This window comes from Panthera leo, chromosome B2 (assembly GCF_018350215.1).
Source record: "Panthera leo isolate Ple1 chromosome B2, P.leo_Ple1_pat1.1, whole genome shotgun sequence".
Classification (NCBI taxonomy): Eukaryota; Metazoa; Chordata; class Mammalia; order Carnivora; family Felidae; genus Panthera; species Panthera leo.
In genome coordinates, this window is record NC_056683.1 from 92250684 (window position 1) to 92269206 (window position 18523).

An 18523-nucleotide genomic window follows, 5' to 3' on the forward strand; every position below is an offset into this window, starting at 1 on the left:
TATGATTTGCTTACATAACCCTTCTACCCCTATTTCTCTCTCTTCCTCATCTGGGACCCCTATGATTCTGGTGTTGTTCCTTTTTAATGAGTCACTGATTTCTCTAATTCTTAAATTGTGCTCTTTTGCCTTAATCTCTCTCTTTTTTTCTGCTTTGTTATTCTCTATAAGTTTATCCTCTATATCGCTGATTCTCTGTTCTGCCTTGTCCATCCTTGCCGTTTCTGCATCTATCTGTGATTGGAGCTCAGTTATAGCATTTTTAATTTCTCTGGGTATTTTTTACTTCTTTTATCTCTGCAGAAAGGGATTCTAATCTATTTTCGACCCCAACTAGTATTCTTATTATCATGATTCTAAATTCTGGTTCAGACTTCTTGCTTGTATCTGTGTTGGTTAAATCCTTGGCTGTCATTTCTGCAAGCTCTTTCTTTTGGGGTGAATTCCCTCATTTTGTCATTTGGAAAGGAAAAAAGGAATTAATGTGGTAGAAAAATTGAAATTAAAAAAATTAAAATTAAAAAATATTAAAATTAAACTTAAACACACACACACACACACACACACACACACACACACACACAAATCGAATAGATGCTGTTAGATCCTAGGTGTGTTTTGGTCTGGGTGTTGAAAGTTGTTTGACAGATTAGAAAAAAAAAGGGGGTGAGAAAAAAAAGAAATCATTTGAGAATTTGAAAAAATGAATACACTGAAGTAGACTAAAATGAGATGATGGAGGTAAAATAAAATTTTAAAAAATATATACAAAAGTAAAGAATATAGTAGAAAAAAAATTAAAGAAATATTTTTTTATAAAAACTAAAAAATGTGATTTTTTTTCTTTTTCTATATTTAGGAAAAAAGAAAAAAAATGAAAAAGAGAAAAAAGATAAAAAAGAATAAAGAAAAGAAAAAGAAATCATTTGAAAATTTGAAAAAGTGAATACACTGTAGTAGACTAAAATAAAATGAAGGAAGTAAAATAAAATTTGAAAAATTTACATAAAAGCAAAAAATATAGTAATAAAAATTAAATAAAAACATTTGTAATAGAAATTGAAAGTAAAAATGAAGTTTTTCTCTTTCTGCATTCAAGAAAAAGAAAGGAAATGAAAAAGAAAAAAGAAAAAGAAAGAAAAAAAGGAAATTGCAAATTTGAAATGGTGATACACTGAAGTAGACTAAATTAAAATGATGGAAGTAAAATAGAATTTGAAAAAAAATTACACAAAAGAAAAAATATAGTAATAAAAATTAAAGAAAAATAGTTTTAATAAAAATGAAAATAAAAATGAATTTTTTTCTTTCTGTATTCAAGAAAAAGAAAAGAATTATGAAAGAGAAAAAGGAAAAAGAAAAAAGAAAGAAAATTGAATAGATGAACCTGCTAACAGATTGAAGTAGGACTGAAATTACTTTGTTTTCCCCTAGAAGTCAGTCTATGTAGCTCTTTATAGTCCATTAATTAAGCCAGTAGTGAGACTTGGGTTCTTGAAGAGCGAAGTTGGCCCAGGTGGGCAGTGCTCAGTGTAACAGCTCCGCTCTCCACTAGATGGCGCTGCCAGCCTACTGGGGTGGATTCTTGTGGTGCTTATAGGTGCGTATGCACATGTACGGGAGCGGTAAAAAATGGCGCCACCCAGCTACCCAGTCTGTTCTCCGGATCAACAATTGCGTACCTGTTCTCTGTCTTCAGCTCTGGTTCACTCCCTGCTTTTTCACTCTCCGTAACCAGGCCGCTGGCAGTACTTCTCTCCCGAGTTTTGTCTCAGATGTGGCTGTTTTCCCTGGTTTCTTACTTCTGAAGGACTGTGGTTTTGACCCGTTCCGCCCCTCTGTGGGAGGGTCTCACTGAGCAATGGCCAAATGAGCAATGGCTGAATGAGCAATGGCCGAATGTCGGCTGCACCCAGGAATGCTTGCTGGACCCTGCTGCTGCCAGTGCCCCGAGACTGTGGCCAGGTTCCAGCCCACCCCAGAAAAAATCACTAGACAGTGTAGCAGCAGTGTTTCAGGGATTATGGAAAATCACAACACACATCTGGCACCAGGCTTCACCCTTAAGGACCTTGTTCCAGCACCAGCGAATGTGGCCATTTTCTGGCGTCTGCTGGGACCAGGTGCTTTCAACAGTCTCTACAAAATGTACTTCCAGCAGTGGAACCACTTTCCCCTGTGTGGCCTGAGAACCTCCTGGACCCCACTCTGTTCCTGGGGATTCACCCTTCCCACCAGAGCACCACAAGGTATCGAGCTGCAGAGATGCAGCCTTTGCGCTCCCTTGTTTACAGTCTTAACGGAATTTAAAACCCTCTCCTTTCTCCTTTCTCCCTTTTTAGTTTAGTCCCTGTGGCTGTTTCCAATTTTCCACTTTCTCTCCAGCTGCTTTTGGGGAGGGGTGCTTTTCCCATATGCTCCCCACCTCCCCAGTCTCTGTCCCCTCTCTGCCCGCAAAACCTACCTTTCATAGCTTCTCTCTCCCCAAATTCACCTCTCCACCCCACATACCTGAGGAATTCTGTGGTTCAGGTTGTGCAGATTGTTGTATTAATCCTCCAATCAGTTTTCTAGGTGTGTAGGATGGTTTAGTGTTGGTCTGACTGTATTTCATGGATGTGCAACACACAAAAACTTCCATGCTTTTCTGTCATCTTGGCTTCTCCCCTTGCAGAAACATTTTTTAAAACCTCTTTTTTTCCCCCAAACATTGATTTGTATTTCCTAAATGTCTCTGCTAAGTCCTCATCTTAATACCACAAATATTTCCTGGGCTGTCTCATTGATTTCCATGGCTTCAATTTTCATCCATTTTTTTTAACTCCTCCCAAATATGCCTTTGCATTATAGCTTCTCCTAGATTTGGGAATGGAATATTGAATAATGCATTAGACACAACTCTCTGGATATTAGGAAGGAACCTCAAATTCATCATGTTCACAACTGAAATCTGGAATTTCTCTCCCAAGGGCCATTCTCCTATGCCTCCTGCTTATTGCAGAGTACGTATCAAACCTGAAGTGCCTAAAATAGAAGCAGGAGCATCATCTAGGATCTTGAAAAAATCTGCCCTGATATTATCCCTGATAGGATATTGTACGATTATTTAAAATAATTGATTTAGAAAAGAATTATACATTTTGATCAAATGTATGCATTTTGATCAAATATACAATATTTGATCGACTTAATGTTCTGCCTTTTCTAGTATTCTTCTCTGAATTTAAAGAACGATTTCACTTATTTTTTCAATGATCTCATTTTGGTTAAGATGAAAGAAACTTTCATTAGTCTGGTTGTGAATAAATACCATAATTTTTCCCTATTTAGTAGAGCTCACCTTTGGTCAGCCTGACTTTCTTTTTTTTTAAATTTTTTAATGTTTATTTATTTTTGAGAGAGAGGGTGCACAAATGGGGGAGGGACAGAGAGAGAGGGAGATACAGAATCAGAAGCAGGCTCCAGGCTCTGAGCTGTCAGCACAGAGCTTGACGTGGGGCTCAAACCCATGAACCATGAGATCATAACCTGAGCCAAAGTCAGATGCTTAACTGACTGAGCCACCCAAGAGCCCCAGCCTGGCTTTCTTTTTTGAATCTTATTCCAAGAAAATACTTCAAATAATCTTCTTAAGAAACTGAAAAATGGTGTAAGTCGTGCTACTTATATTTATAATACCATTCATTATGGATATGCTAGCAAATATATTTTTAATTCTGATCATGCATTACTAATACACATGAAACCTACATATAAATATGAAGTAAACTAAAACAAATTTCATATCAATGAATCCACCCTTATAGTATTATTGGCAATCCTATTCATAATATGTGAAATACGTTTCTTTTGCCTGATTTCCTATTTGGTTATTTATGTTATTTTACACGTTGATTTGTTACAGTTGTTCTGAATACTAAACTTTTATGTACTACAAGTTTTTCCCACTATCTCAAAGTGGAGCATTCTTATGAAAATTTTCTAAGCTGAAATGGTATAAAATTAAGAAGCAATTACCATTAATTTATATGGAAAAAGTTTTGAGCATTCCAAGCGCGAAAATTAACCTCTCTTAGGCTTTTCTGATCCGTTAGGCCACATCTTGCTAACAGATGCATAAAATAAATCAAAATAAAGCACAGAGGCTCATGGACACCATTCAAACTCTGGCAGCTTGATGCTGAGATGCTGAGTGTAGTTCCCAGGGAAGGCGCTTGGTGGCGCCACTCTCACTACTTGGGGTCCGGGCTGCCTCTGTAATGGCTCACTGCAAACTAAACTCTGAAAGCTATTTTTGCTTTTTGCCTTTTATCCTTTTGATTTATTTCAGATAGCAGGGAAAACTTGTACTGAAGAAGGTCTTTTGTGAAGGCAGAGTGGTATAATATGACCTTATATCCGTGGGAGATACCTGTATTTTCATTGCTTATTATTTCTCCCATTTTTTTACTTTTCTGTTGACTTTTAAAAAGATATTTTTATAATGAACATTTATAAGTGAAGTACAACCCCATCTTTAAAGAAAACTCTACCATTTCTTTTCTCATTTTTCAGGAGAATTAGGAGCCCTCAGAGCAGTAACCGTTGTTATTTCTCATTTTACCTCTCTCCCTTCAGTTTCACGTTCTGATCAACAGAAAAGTATCCATTTTAGTTCCTTTATAGCAGAGAATCACTGCTTCTCAAATAAATAAATAAATAAATCTGCCTCTTTAATCATATTGTTCTTTAATGGTACATATTTATTTTAATATTAAGAACTGATAATTTAATAAATATATGTTATATAGACCTAAGAAATTGCCATCGTAATATCTCTGACCCATTTGGAAACACAAGTCTTATATCCACAATAACTTCCCACAATAACTTATCATAGTGCTTTGTTTTACCTGTGTATTATTCTATAGTTGCTTTGGGTACCCCAGTAAGATTCATATCTACCAATATGGTTTTAGTATACTATTATATATAGAAACTTAAAAATAGGGGCGCCTGGGTGGCTTGGTCAGTTAAGCATCTGACTTCGGGACTTCGGCTCAGGTCATGATCTCACAGCCCGTGAGTTCGAGCCCCGCGTCGGGCTCTGTGCTGACCGCTCAGAGCCTGCAGCCTGTTTCAGATTCTGTGTCTCCCTCTGTCTCTGCCCCTCCCCTGTTCATGCTCTGTCTCTCTTTGTCTCAAAAATAAATAAACGTTGAAAAAAAAAATTAAAAAAAAAAAGAAACTTAATAATAGTGTTATAATTTTCTTTGTATGATCAAAACCCTTTATTAGTTATTTTATTTTTGAACACATATTACCTCTCACTTATATTTGAGTCATACTTGTTATATGAAAATATTCTAAAACTCTTTGATATGCACAGAATGAGTGATATGTTATAAATCAAAACCATGTTGCTGTCACTACCTCAAATATCTGCTTAGATATATAAATGATTACAGTGTTTTTAGTACAAGAAAAATTAAAACAAAATAAGCCATATATCTGTTCTGATGTGTCAAATATAGTCATTTTTTCTCAAAATGCAAAATATTATACAATATATAATTTTTAAAAATATTCTGATATTAAAATATGGTATTTATATCTTCTTGAAGATATTTATGAATTCAAAAGTAGAGGATTAGCTTAAATTTCTATACTACAAAGTATTTGGTACATTCCTGTTAGAGTCAGGATCAAGGCAACATTTGCCCTTACTAGTGTTACTATTCATTATTGTTCTACTATTTATTTATTGCTAATGCAGAACAGCAAGATGAATAAATAAGGTTAATAAGCTAGGAATAAAACAGTTGTTATTTACATATTATATGAAGTGTGATCACATAGTAATAAATCCCAACAGAGCCAACTAACCACTAATCTTAAATAATTTAAAAGATCTAAAAAGTGGTAAGTTAACAAGTCAATACAAATAATAAAAAAAGTCAGAAAAACATATAAATAAAAATGAAAACTTTTGTTCACTGTCAGAAAGTCTGAATAAAGCCTTAACATTGTACAGATGTCAATTATTTCCACATTATACTGTTACCCATAAATCAAATTCAACCCAAAACATAATTATATAATTTGTGGAACTTAACACATTAATTCTAAAATTAATATTGCAGATTAAGGGGCTAAGAATAGCCCAGAAAATTTTGAACAAGATCCCATTTTTTTGTCATGAAATTAATAATATTTTAATATATCTCTATGAAATATATTTACTTTTTTCTTCAGGATAGCCTCTTTTATACTTTTCATCATTTATTTCTATTTCTGTTATTTATCATAATTTTTACTGATCTAAAGGAGTTCCTCATATATTATTGATGAAGAAAATACATGTATTCTCTCTCTTCTGATTGTCATTTAACTTCATTTATAATGTCTTTTCTCAGGCAGAAGTTTTAATGTTCCTTCATGGCTTTTGAAGTGATTTTGCATTTTGCCTGGGAAAGAGTTTTGTACTCCATGACTATGCTATATAGTATTTGTTTTGTTTTGTAAATTATTAAAATTTTGACTTGGTACAAGGTCCAATTATGTAACTATGTGACAGGTTTTGGAAAATACTTTAAGTGAATTTTTGAATATTATATAGGCTTGTTGATTAATTCTTCCTATTGATTTTGTTGAAAAAACTCATTACATAATTATTCTTTGTTATTTGATGACCATAACTGTTCAGTATACCAAATTTTAATGACTACAGTATCTTCTTCCTAATATGTCACAACATTATCATAAAATTGCACATTAAGAACTATACATTTATTTAGTCTTAATTAGAATTTATTTTCTTCCCATTGCTTCTTAAACTGGTTGCCATTCTCTTTCTTTAGTTCATTTTTATGTTGCTAGATAGGATTGTCAATATTTTTCCAGATATCATGATTAAATTGATTAGTTTCCAAGTTTTTTCATATTGAAACATGAGTTTATTATTCATTTGTTTTTATTGAGGTGTAATTGAAATACAGTAAAACACATAAATCAAGTGTACTGTTCAATGAGTTTTACAAATGCATATACCTATGTGACTGACAGACTTATGTACATTTCTATCTCCTCAGAAATATCCCTCAAGCCCCTTCCTCCCCAATCTCCTTTCATAACAAAGTGGCCACTCTACTGGTGATCTTCACCTCAGATTAATTTAATTAGTCTCTAACTTCATATGTACTCTGTTATTTTTTTCCATTGGACATGTTTTTGAGATTACGTTTTTTTTTCAATATATGAAATTTATTGTCAAATTGGTTTCCATACAACACCCAGTGCTCATCCCAAAAGGTGCCCTCCTCAATACCCATCACCCACCCTCCCCTGTTTTTGAGATCAGTCACGTTGTTACATTTAGTATTTTGTCTTTATTTACTGCTGAAAAATACCCCCTTTTATTGATATAGCATCATTTGTCAATTCAGTCTCCAACCTGATAAATATTTGAATTTTTAATTTTTTTAAATGTTTGTTTATTTTTGAGAGACAGAGAGAGACAGAGAATGAGCAAAAGAGGGGCAGAGAGAGAGAGGGAAACACAGAATCTGAATCAGGCTCCAGGCTCTGAGTTGTCAGCACAGAGCCTGACGTGAGGCTTGAACCCATGAACCTTGAGATCATGACCTGAGCCAAAGTCAGATATTTAACCGACTGAGCCAGCCAGGCACCCTGATATTTGAATTTTTCTAATGCATTACTTTTTATTGATTGATCCGTTGACTTATTACAGGATAAATTTCCAACTTGCTGTTTTAAATGTTCCTGATAAATAAAGCATAATTTGCCAGATATCTTTTCAGGTAGTAGCTTAATTAGCCTAATATTAATCCCTTTGGGTTAATTCTGCACCTTGTTTTGGTTGTTACAGTTGTTGTTGTTGTTGTTATTGTTGTTGTTGTTGTTGTTGTCTTTACACTTGGAATTTTTTCTGGCCTCTGTTGAGAACGATGTTCAATTTCTTAGAAATCTTTTCAAATTTTAGATTGGACTTTTGGTTTCTTTTTTGGTTCCTCTTTCCCTTCTCCCCTAACATCTTAGTATTTTCTACAAATACTTTAACTTCTCACATTCACTAATGGCCCCATCCCAGTACTCTAATGAGTTTTTCTTAATCTTTTTATCATTTCAAAGGGGTTTTGGATGTGGGGGCAGAGATAAAAGTATTCATTCTATTTGGTCAACATACTGCCCAGCTTTCCATAGTCCTTGTCACTTTGTATTGCAATTTCTAAATAACTTGTCTTATCTTTCATTATTCAATAAACTCAGTGAGAGTAAAGTCATGTTTGTGTTTTTTAAAAAAACACTTTATTGTGGTATGATTGTCATACAAAAGCTGTACATATTTAATGTATACAATTTGGTGAGTTTGGTGATAAGCAAATACCTTGAAACCATCACCACAATCTATACCATAAATATCTTTCACCTCCAAAAGTTTCATTCCACTTTATTTATTATAATAAATAATCATTATTTTTGTGTGTATAAGAACTTTTAACATAAAAGTTATGCTACCCTCTTAGCAATTATCTTAATTGCCATGAAATTCCCTGAACTTAGTACCTTCTTGGTGCACACTCAGTGCTCAACAAACACTTGTGTAATGAATAAAGGAGGACATTTATAAAACTTATTAAAGCACTAACATTGGTTATGAATATGCATTGTAATTACAGCTAATCTTAAATGGTATTATCTTCATTTTGCTGTCAAAATAATTCTAATGGACAGTTATTTACATAAAAAAAGAACTGATAACTTAAGGATAGTTAAGAGATCACTACAATACATAATATACAGTATAAGTATTTATGAAAGGAAATTAGGAAAATGGCTAGAAACAACCATGTCAGAATAGTAGAAGCTTGGATGATTTCACATTGTTGTTTATATTCTTAATAAATTATAACTTTCCAACAACAATCCCACTCTAATTTCATGCTAAGAATAACATAGATGATAGGAGAAAATGTCAATAGTTTTTTTTTTTCTCAGTATTTACCATCTTTTAGCAGAAAATAACATATTTTTGGAGTTTTATGCCTCAAGAGAAAATTTGGGAACACTCCAATGGCATAATCTTTGTACAATTTGTTGACTTAGAACTTTTATGTGGTTATAGTCTCCTTGCTATTTCCACTCCCAGGATAATGTTATAAAGGGTGTATCTGTGACAGTCATGTGGCAAGACCAATTTGTGTGATGTAAAAGCTTAATTTGTTGGTTAAAAAAATGTTCATTTACGGGGCGCCTGGGTGGCTCAGTCGGTTAAGCGTCCGACTTCGGCTCAGGTCATGATCTTGCGGTTCGTGAGTTCAAGCCCCGCGTAGGGCTCTGTGCTGACAGCTCAGAGCCTGGAGCCTGTTTCAGATTCTGTGTCTCCCTCTCTCTCTCTGACCCTCCCCCATTCATGCTCTGTCTCTCTCTGTCTCAAAAATAAATAAACGTTAATCAAATTTTTTTTTAAATAAAAAAAATTAAAAAAAAATGTTCAATTACTATGTTCCTTTACTCTATTTTTTGTAAGGACTTTGTTCAATAACAATTAAAAATGGCCTCAAATGTGGGATAGAGAAAACCTAGGGAGCAAATCAGCCAGCCAAAAAGTCCAAAGAATGCCTAAGAGAAATACTTGCATGCATTTTTGGTTATGGAAAGACCAGGATACTAATGTACCGTAGTAAACTTATTATAGGAAATATAGGGTAGTGATTATATATATGTATACTTCGTAGCATGTAGGGATTTTATATATATATATATATATATATATGTTTATATATATATGTTTATATATATGTTTAACATATATATATATATATATATAATTTTACTTATATACAAACACACACACTGTACTTGAATGGCCCTTGTGGTGTATTTACACAAATAAATATACAAGTAAAATTTTATTATTGTTTGATTTAACAGTAGCAGCCTCAATACATATCTATGCAGTTCACTTTATCTAATTTGTAATAGGAACAGAAATAAGACATTATTTTTTGTTATTAAACATGCTAAGTCATATTCCCTTAAATAAGTTATAGTAATTGTCTCTATGTTAACAATATAATTGTGTTAATTGTTCATCCAAATTTACAGAACAGACTGCTTTAAAGAATATTAGTGGTATCTAGCTAAATCCCACCCTTGTCTAAGTGTGTGAAACCCTCCAAAACTTTCTGACAAGTGATCTCACCATCTCAAATAAAACAACTGCGAACATTAGTTAGGTAAATGAAGTAATTGTTGTCACATGTAATATTGTTCTGCCTAGTCTTGAACTGAAATCCACTTCGCTTTAAATGCTGTTCATTGACACTTGCCGTATTTCAACTTTTTTGAAGCATGTTCTAATGAATTTCAGGGGGAAAATCACATCACGTCTCCCATAGTGAAAATAATCTTACAATATTCCCTCTATAGCCATGACTATAGTGATTGATTAGTGTATTTTCTTCATATAAATATAAATATGAAATATATATATATATTTGGCCTCAGTTGCATACATCTATATGGAAATACTCTGTAAAACATATTGTTTGGACTTCGTTTCACTAAATAAATTCTTGGTGTGTCTGAGAAAACTTGAGAAAAGTTACCACAAAATTATTTATTTGCATGACAAAATTAATTCCCAAAATTAAAATTAAAATGATGTCCAGTATATTCATGCTATTGAGTTTATGAGATGGTTTGAATTTTGCATATTCTTTATCAGATTAGGCCATTGTCATTAGGTTATTTTTTTATTTAAACACTGCTTTCTCTATTTTAACATTATTACTTTACTTTTTTATGTAAAAATTACTAAATTATGCAAATTATTAATTCAAGAAATACCTTTAATCTTTATGTAATTTGATCTAAATAGCAAAGGTGTTTAGGGTAAATTTTAGGCTTTCTAAATGTAGATATTTCTCACACGTATTGAAAAAAAATATGTTCATGCTTTTTTGTTACTAAAAGTAAAAGAAAAATCATTTGCCATTTTCTCTGCTTCAGGAACTATTCTAAGACGTGACTTACATTAATCTATTTAATCCTCTCAAGAAATGTATGAGATAGGCATTATTATTTTCACATTTTATAGATTTGAAACGGAGATAGGGAGGCTAAATGACTTGTCTAAGTTGACATAACTAGTCTAGATTGGACTGTAGCAGTCTGCTTCAGTGTCTAAGCTATTAGTCCCCACCACACTAAAGGTTTTTACATTGATTCCTATGAAAAACAAACCACCCGGACATAACCATTGTATGATCTCTTCCCTTCCTTCCTTGTAATTGTTTTAAATTTGAAGGTAACATTCAGTTAACAAATTAATTTGATATTTTGTAATAAATGGACAGTTCTAAATTAATAATTCTGGAAAATAGAAAGCCCCTCTAGATAAATGTAGCCTGTGTATCATGAACCACTTATTTACTGGTTTTTTTTTCTCCAATAGAGTTTGTTGCATATAATATAACTGAAAAATAGATACCTTTCATTATCATAGCACTCTGCCTGACGGTTTTGGAGAGGATAATGTAATTCTGACAGGGGAAACTCACAGGAGAAGTAAAACCACATTCTACTCTGAGTACCAAGTATGAAAGTTAAACACTTATAAACTACAGAGGATCTGTATGTATAGATCAACATCAAGATGAGTATTCTAACAATTATATACTCAAATCTGATTGAAGATTTTAGGAAATAGAGATAAAATCATTGACACTATCAATAATCTTATTAATATTTTTTGTCTAGATTCTGCTAGGTTTCTAATGGAATATACATGGTTTTTTAGAATAGATGTAACCATTTGAACTTAAGAGTTAATATACTTAAATATTTTCTTGTTAGTATTCTGAAGCTCTTTTACAAAGAAGAATCAATGCTTATAGGTCTTTATATTAACCAATTGCGCAAATTATTAGAACTACTTCAAATGATTTTCATAGTAGACAACAAAAACATTTTTAATGTACTTCATGTTGTTTTGATAATGTTTTTAGTATTTTAAAATTTTATTTATCATTGTATTTACTTTAATTATTACTTCTTTCTGTGTCTTGAGAAATTTTCCCTATGCATATGGTTGAGAAGATAATCCCCATATGTTTTCTTCTAGGATATTTGTATTTTTAGTTGTTATGTTTGATCTATTTTAAAATTAATTTTATTGTCATGTGAGATAGGGGTTGAGATTCATTTATTTAAACATGGTTATCTAGTTCTAACACCCATCATTGAAAAACTTTTCTTCCCCTATTGAATAATTTGATGCATATATGGGAAATCAATTAATTATAAAAGTGTGGGTCTATTTTTTTACACTCTTTTGTTGCATTGTTCCATTTAAATATTTTTATATTTAAATACCATACTGTTTTGATAATTGTTGCCTCTTATTATGTATTGAGTTGGTCTTCTAACCATGGTTTTTCTATTTCAAGACTCTTTCATGACTCTTGATTTTTCACATTTTCATGTATACTTTAAAAGCACCCAAACATTTCCGTTAAAAATGCCCTCAGAGATTTAGTTTGGAATTGCTAAAATTAAACCTGTACATCAATTTACAGAGAATTGAGTTTTTAACAATACTCCATCGTCTAATCCATGGACATTGTATATCTCAGCAATGTTTTATAATTTCCAATGCAGAGATATTTCACATATTTTGTTAAATTAATGTCCATTTTCTTTTTGTCACTAATGTAAATAAATTGCTTTTGGTATGCGTAAATACAACTGCTGTTAATATATTGAAATGCATGTAATTTTGTTTACTGAGCTTTTATCTGTGACCTTGATAAATTCACTTATTAGTTTTAGTAGTCTAATTGTATATTCTTTAGGATTTTCTATATGAGCCATCTTCCCTTTTGTGAATAAAACCTGTTTTCTTTCTTTCTTCTCAATCTATGTCTTTTGTTCCTTCTTCATGCCTTATGGCATGAACAGGAGTTGCAGGTACAATGCTGAATAGAAGTGGGAAGAGTGGACAGCCTTATTTGGCTTTTGACCTTAGAGGGAGAGGGTCTAATACTTCATGATTTATGTTTGATGTTAAATGTAGGTGTTTGTGTGTGCCCTTTATTGGATTTAGGAATTTTTTTACATTTCTAGCTTGCTGTTAGTTTTTATCAAAGCATGGGTATTAAAAAGTTGTCAAATGCTTTTTCCCACATCTATTGAGATTTTATTTTTTCTCTTTGGCATAGATATTAACTTCCATTGTTTTAATTTCAAATATTTTAATGTTAATATTAACATAAATCAATGTTTGGTTTATGTTAAAACAATTTTATACTCACAGGATAAACTCTGCTTGATTATACTATATTATCCTTTTTATATATTGTCAAAATTTTTTTGCTAAAATTTGTTCAGGATTTTATCTGTATTCACAGGATGAACCCCCAGTTAGTCTTGGTGTATTATTATCTTTCTTTCTTTATTTTTTTAATGTTTTAAATGTTTTATGCATTTTTGAAAGAGAGAGAGAGAAAGAGAGAGAGAGAGATCAGGAGTGAGGGAGGGACAGAGAGAGAGAGGGAGACACAGAATCCAAAGCAGGCGCAAGGCTTTGAGCTGTTAGCACAGAGCTCAATGTGGGGCTTGAACTCACAGGCTGTGAGATCATGACCTGAGCTGAAGTTGGATGCTTAACTGACTGAGCAACACAGGAGCCCCAATTTCTCGATGAATGTGATTTGATAATGTTTTAGTAAAAGATTTCTGCATTATATTATGGAGGATTTTGCTATGTAATTTTTTTCTTATAAAATCTTTATTGAATTGTGTTATCATAGTTGCTTTGGCCTCAATAAACAAGTAGAACAAGTAGAAACAAGTAAACAAGTAAACAAGTAGACAAGTAAACAAGTAGAAAAATTTGCTCTCTGCTTATACTTTCTAAGAATAGTGTGTAAACTTTTTCTTTTTTTTTTTTTTTTTTGATGTGTGTTAGAATTTATAATTAAAACTATCTATCCCTGGAGTTTTCCTTGAGAGACCATTTTCTTGTAGCTGCTTTTAAATCACATTCATTTTTTTTTTTCAATGTAAGGCTATTTTGATTTGGGAGTGTGTGTTAATATTTGTAAATTTCTTTCAGTGACTGTGTCAATATAGTTTAAGTTGTCAAATTTATTGATTTAAGGTTATTTATAAATTTTTCTTTGCCTATATTTAAAATCTGAAGGATCTATATTACTATTTCATTCTTCTTATAAGCAATTTTTGTTTCTTCCCTCTTTTTTATATTAACTTGCTAGAGTTGTATAATTTTTCATGACTTGTTTATAGAACCAACCTCTTAAAAAATACCTACCATTTGTCTGCCTTCATTTCTTGATTTCCAATGCTAGTGTAAATTTGTTTTCATGTACTTGCTTTATACATTTATATGTTTATATATTATCTTTATCATTTAGTAGAAAGAGTTTGCAATTATTCCTGCAATTCTTTGAACAATGAATGGGTTCTTTTTTGAACAATGGATTAGTTATAAATGTGTTGTTTAGCTATAACATTTGTGGCTTTTCTGCATATTTTACTAAGAATTAATTTTATTTTAATTCTGTTGTTGAAAATTATCATGAATTGCTTTATTGGCCAGCAGGTAGTACATCTTTAGGAAAAGTCCATGTGAACTAGAAACAGAGAGTGAGCAGGGGAGGAGGAGGAGGAGGAGGAGGAGGAGGAGGAGGAGGAGGAGGAGGAGAGAGAGAGAATGAATCCCAAGCAGGATCCATGCTGTCAGTGCAGAGCCCCCACATGTGCTCAAGCTCACTAACCATGAGATCATGACCTGAACTGAAACCAAGAGTTGGATGCTTAGCCAACTGAGCCACCCAGGTGCCCTGTACACTTTTTTCAATCAAACAATGAGAGAAACATGTTAGAATCTCAAACTATGACTGTGTATTTTTCTATTTCTCATTCTACTTTATTTATACAAATATTTGTATTTATTATGAAGCTCTGTTATTAACCACATACACACATATTGTGATTATTATGTACCCAACAAATTGACTTTTTATTATGAAATTTCTCTATCTACGGTAATATTTCATTATTGAAAGCCTATTTTGTTTGATACTGACATAGGCACCTCAAGTTTTATATTTCATTTCTTGTTACAGTATATTTGTTTCCTCCTTTGACTGTCAATGTTTCTAGGTCTCTATATTTAATATGTGTCTATATTTAATGTGAATCTTACTTTTTTATTAATATGACAATTTTGTCTTTTAATTCTCTATTTTATGTAAAAGTTGACATAACTGGATTTAGGCCTACATTTTTTTCTTTTTCATTTTTCTTGATAAACTTATTTTTGCATTTGGGTTTGTTCCAGATTTTAATTCATCATACAAACTATGCTAGCATTAACACTTCAATTATTTTCTCATCTCAATAACATATGCCTGCAAGTGTCAAACCCACTCCTCCTTCCCCTTTTACCCAGACCAGGCAATTATTCCCAGACTTAAAAGTGACTGCAAGCTTTGATCACCTAACAAATGGCTCATCCATCTCTGGAACTTAATTTACTAACCATATGAAAATGTGTTAAGGAAACCTAACTCAAAATTTCAGTCAGGCTGTCAAGCATATACTACTCTATGTAGCTTGCATAGTCCAGCAGGAAGAAGGAAGATTTACTCTTAGGGCAACAGCAAGCTGTAGATACCCTGCAATAGCCAGCTATCCTGGCCTGCAGCCAATGAGATACCACCACCATTTCTCACTCTCATTTTCCTCCAATGAACTTTTCTTTGAAACAACCCTCCTCCTCCCCAACTTCCTCTTTTCCTCTATAAAAGGATGCTCTCCCTTGTTCTCTGGACTTGCCTATGGTTCATCATAGTTTGCTTGTCCTGAATTGCAATTCTTCTGCTATTCCCTAATAAACCTGATTTTCTGGCTGAATTGCTTACCTTTTTCTTTAAAAAAAAATGGCAGCCAACTATAGCATCTACTACTCTTCATAACTTTATTATTTTTTTAATCTTTATTTATTTTTTAGAGATTGAGAGGGAGCAGGGTAAGGGCAGGAGAGAGGGAGACAGAGGATCTGAAGCTGACTCTGTGCTGACAGTGTAGAGCCCAATGTGGGGCTCGAACTCATGAACTGTGAGATCGTAACCACAGAATAAGTCAGACACTTTACTGAGTGACTCAGGCGCCCCTTCAATGACTTTAAACAAATGCATTATTTTCCATGTATCTTGTACTTTCTTATTGCTGCCAGAGTTATGGTCATTTGTGACTTTCTACACGGTAATCAAATATGAGTATTTGATATGAGATATCTCCTCCAGCAATTTTTAAAGGAAAGTTATTGATTTGTATAGACAAATAAAATAAAGCAGGATTTACAACCACACAGTCCTGGGTTTGTCTCTTAGTTTCTTCACTTTCTACCTGTGACATGGAGAAGTTACTTAATTTTTGGAGCCTCAATTAGCACATCTGTAAATCCCATTTCTTACAACCAATCATATATTATTCTGAAGATTAAATGAGATCTTATGTGTAAATTAATTTACAGCTACTCAGACAGTTCCTATACTGTGGTAGAACCTCAAAAAATATTGAACTTCTGTGCATACAAAGATTCGGGTAATTTCTGTATAAGTTTATTTGATTAAATAAATACAAAAATATTAGCTTGTTTAAAATTTAAAATTATTCAAAGTCCCATGTCACTCTGTGCCCCACACCCACAACTATGGTGGGGGCATGAGCTGTGGAAGGGCCCTGTGCAGCCCTCCTGTCCAGCTCCACAGAATCTTTCCAGCATCTGCCCCTACACCTATGCCCATGTGTCCTCTGGCAACGTGTTGGTAGGCAGTGGCTGGGTGCAAGAAGCAATTCACAGAGCCACTGAAAAAGTGAGAAATTTGGAGGAGCAGAAGGAACCAAGCTAGATGATGATTTCAAAGAGATAGAGAGGAAAGTGGATCAGGGCTGTGATGGAAATAATGATGGAAATGATTGAATACCTTCAAGCCATCCCAGCTTCCAGAGATAAACTTATTGTGATCAACACCATGTCAAAATTCTGCATCCAGGGGAAAGCCAGGATATTCCCAGGCAGAAGTGCTGCTGGCAGAGGCCATGATCAATCTGGAAGAGGGCTTAGAGATGATTGCAACATTGGCATAGCGATTGATGAGGCGGGAGGTCATTCAAGAACTTTTGGAGGTTTAAGACTTTTTGTGCATGGAAGTCAGGTGGAACTTGACCTCCTTCGGAACCTTCATGACAGTGATCTAAGGAAAATTAAGCATGATGTACAGAGGTTGGAGGGTGAAAGCTTGGACTTTGAGTGTAAGAAGAAATGACAAGGCAAGATTCCAAATCAAGAGCTCCACAAGAGTCTGGAGAAATTTGATTAGTCTCAAGATGTTGATGAGGTAAACATGTTCAACAGGTGAGCCAGCTTTCTGCACTTGTGCAAACCCATCTGGAGTACCATAACCAGACAGTCCGGATCCTGCTGGAAGTCACCCTCAGACTGGAAGAAAAAATAACACAAGCTTCATCTTAGCCTACAGGAGAATATCAGCCTAAACTACAAATGAGCCAGGAGCTTCCAGCTGGAGACAAAAGCCCAATGGAAGCTTCTCCCTCATATACACTCATAAGTGCCACAGTGGATCAGCCCTGCGGCTGATTTGTGTACAACTTTGAACCTGAAAATGAAGGGGAAATGGGTTTTAAAGAGGATGCTATCATCAAACTCACTAGCCAAATTGATGAGCACTGGTATAGGGGAATGCTTCATGGCCATTCAGGCTTCTTCCCCATCAGCTACATGGAGACTCTGGTTGCCTTGCCCCCTTAAGATGTTAAGTGAACAGGCCCACCTCCTCTTGATCCAGATATTTAAGTTTAACTACTACTTTGGTAATGTTGCTCACAATACATTCCAAGTGCAGGTTAAAGTGGTCCAAGTCATCAAGTTCCACTGAGTTTCTTTGGTTGACTTGTACAATCCCACAAGAGTGATGGTGATAAGCAGTATCTTCTTAGCGTGTAAGGATGGCATGTGCTATTTCTACTTTCTCTCCAGCTGCTTTTTGCAGGGGGAGGGGTGCATTTCATGTACTCCCCTCCATCTCCATCCTCTCTCCACAAGCAAAACCAGCTCCCTGACCTCCACAGCTTCTCTCTCCCCCCAGTTCACCTCTCCGCGTCAAGCACCTGCTGAGTTCTGTGGTTCAGATTGTGCAGATTGTTGTGTTAATCCTCAAATCAGTTTTCTAGGTGTGCAAGATGGTTAAGTGTTGATCTGGCTGTATTTCATGGACACAAGATGCAAAAAAACTTTCATACTGTTCCACCATCTTGGCTCCTCCCCAGTATGTATGTGTTTTTAAGTAGCATGTGTGACTGGGTTAAGAAGCCTTTCTTCCAGCTAATGTGCTGGTGATACCTTTTGCCAGACAAACTCTGGCAACTCCACACTCTGCATGCAGGGATAGCAATCTACTTGGAAAGAAGG

General features: G+C 34.0%; 1 pseudogene; it reads left to right on the plus strand.

The window, feature by feature from the left end:
- The window catches only part of LOC122220737, a 30107-nt pseudogene extending 12244 nt beyond the window's left edge, over nt 1-17863 (plus strand).
- The last annotated feature ends 660 nt before the right edge of the window (nt 17864-18523 follow it).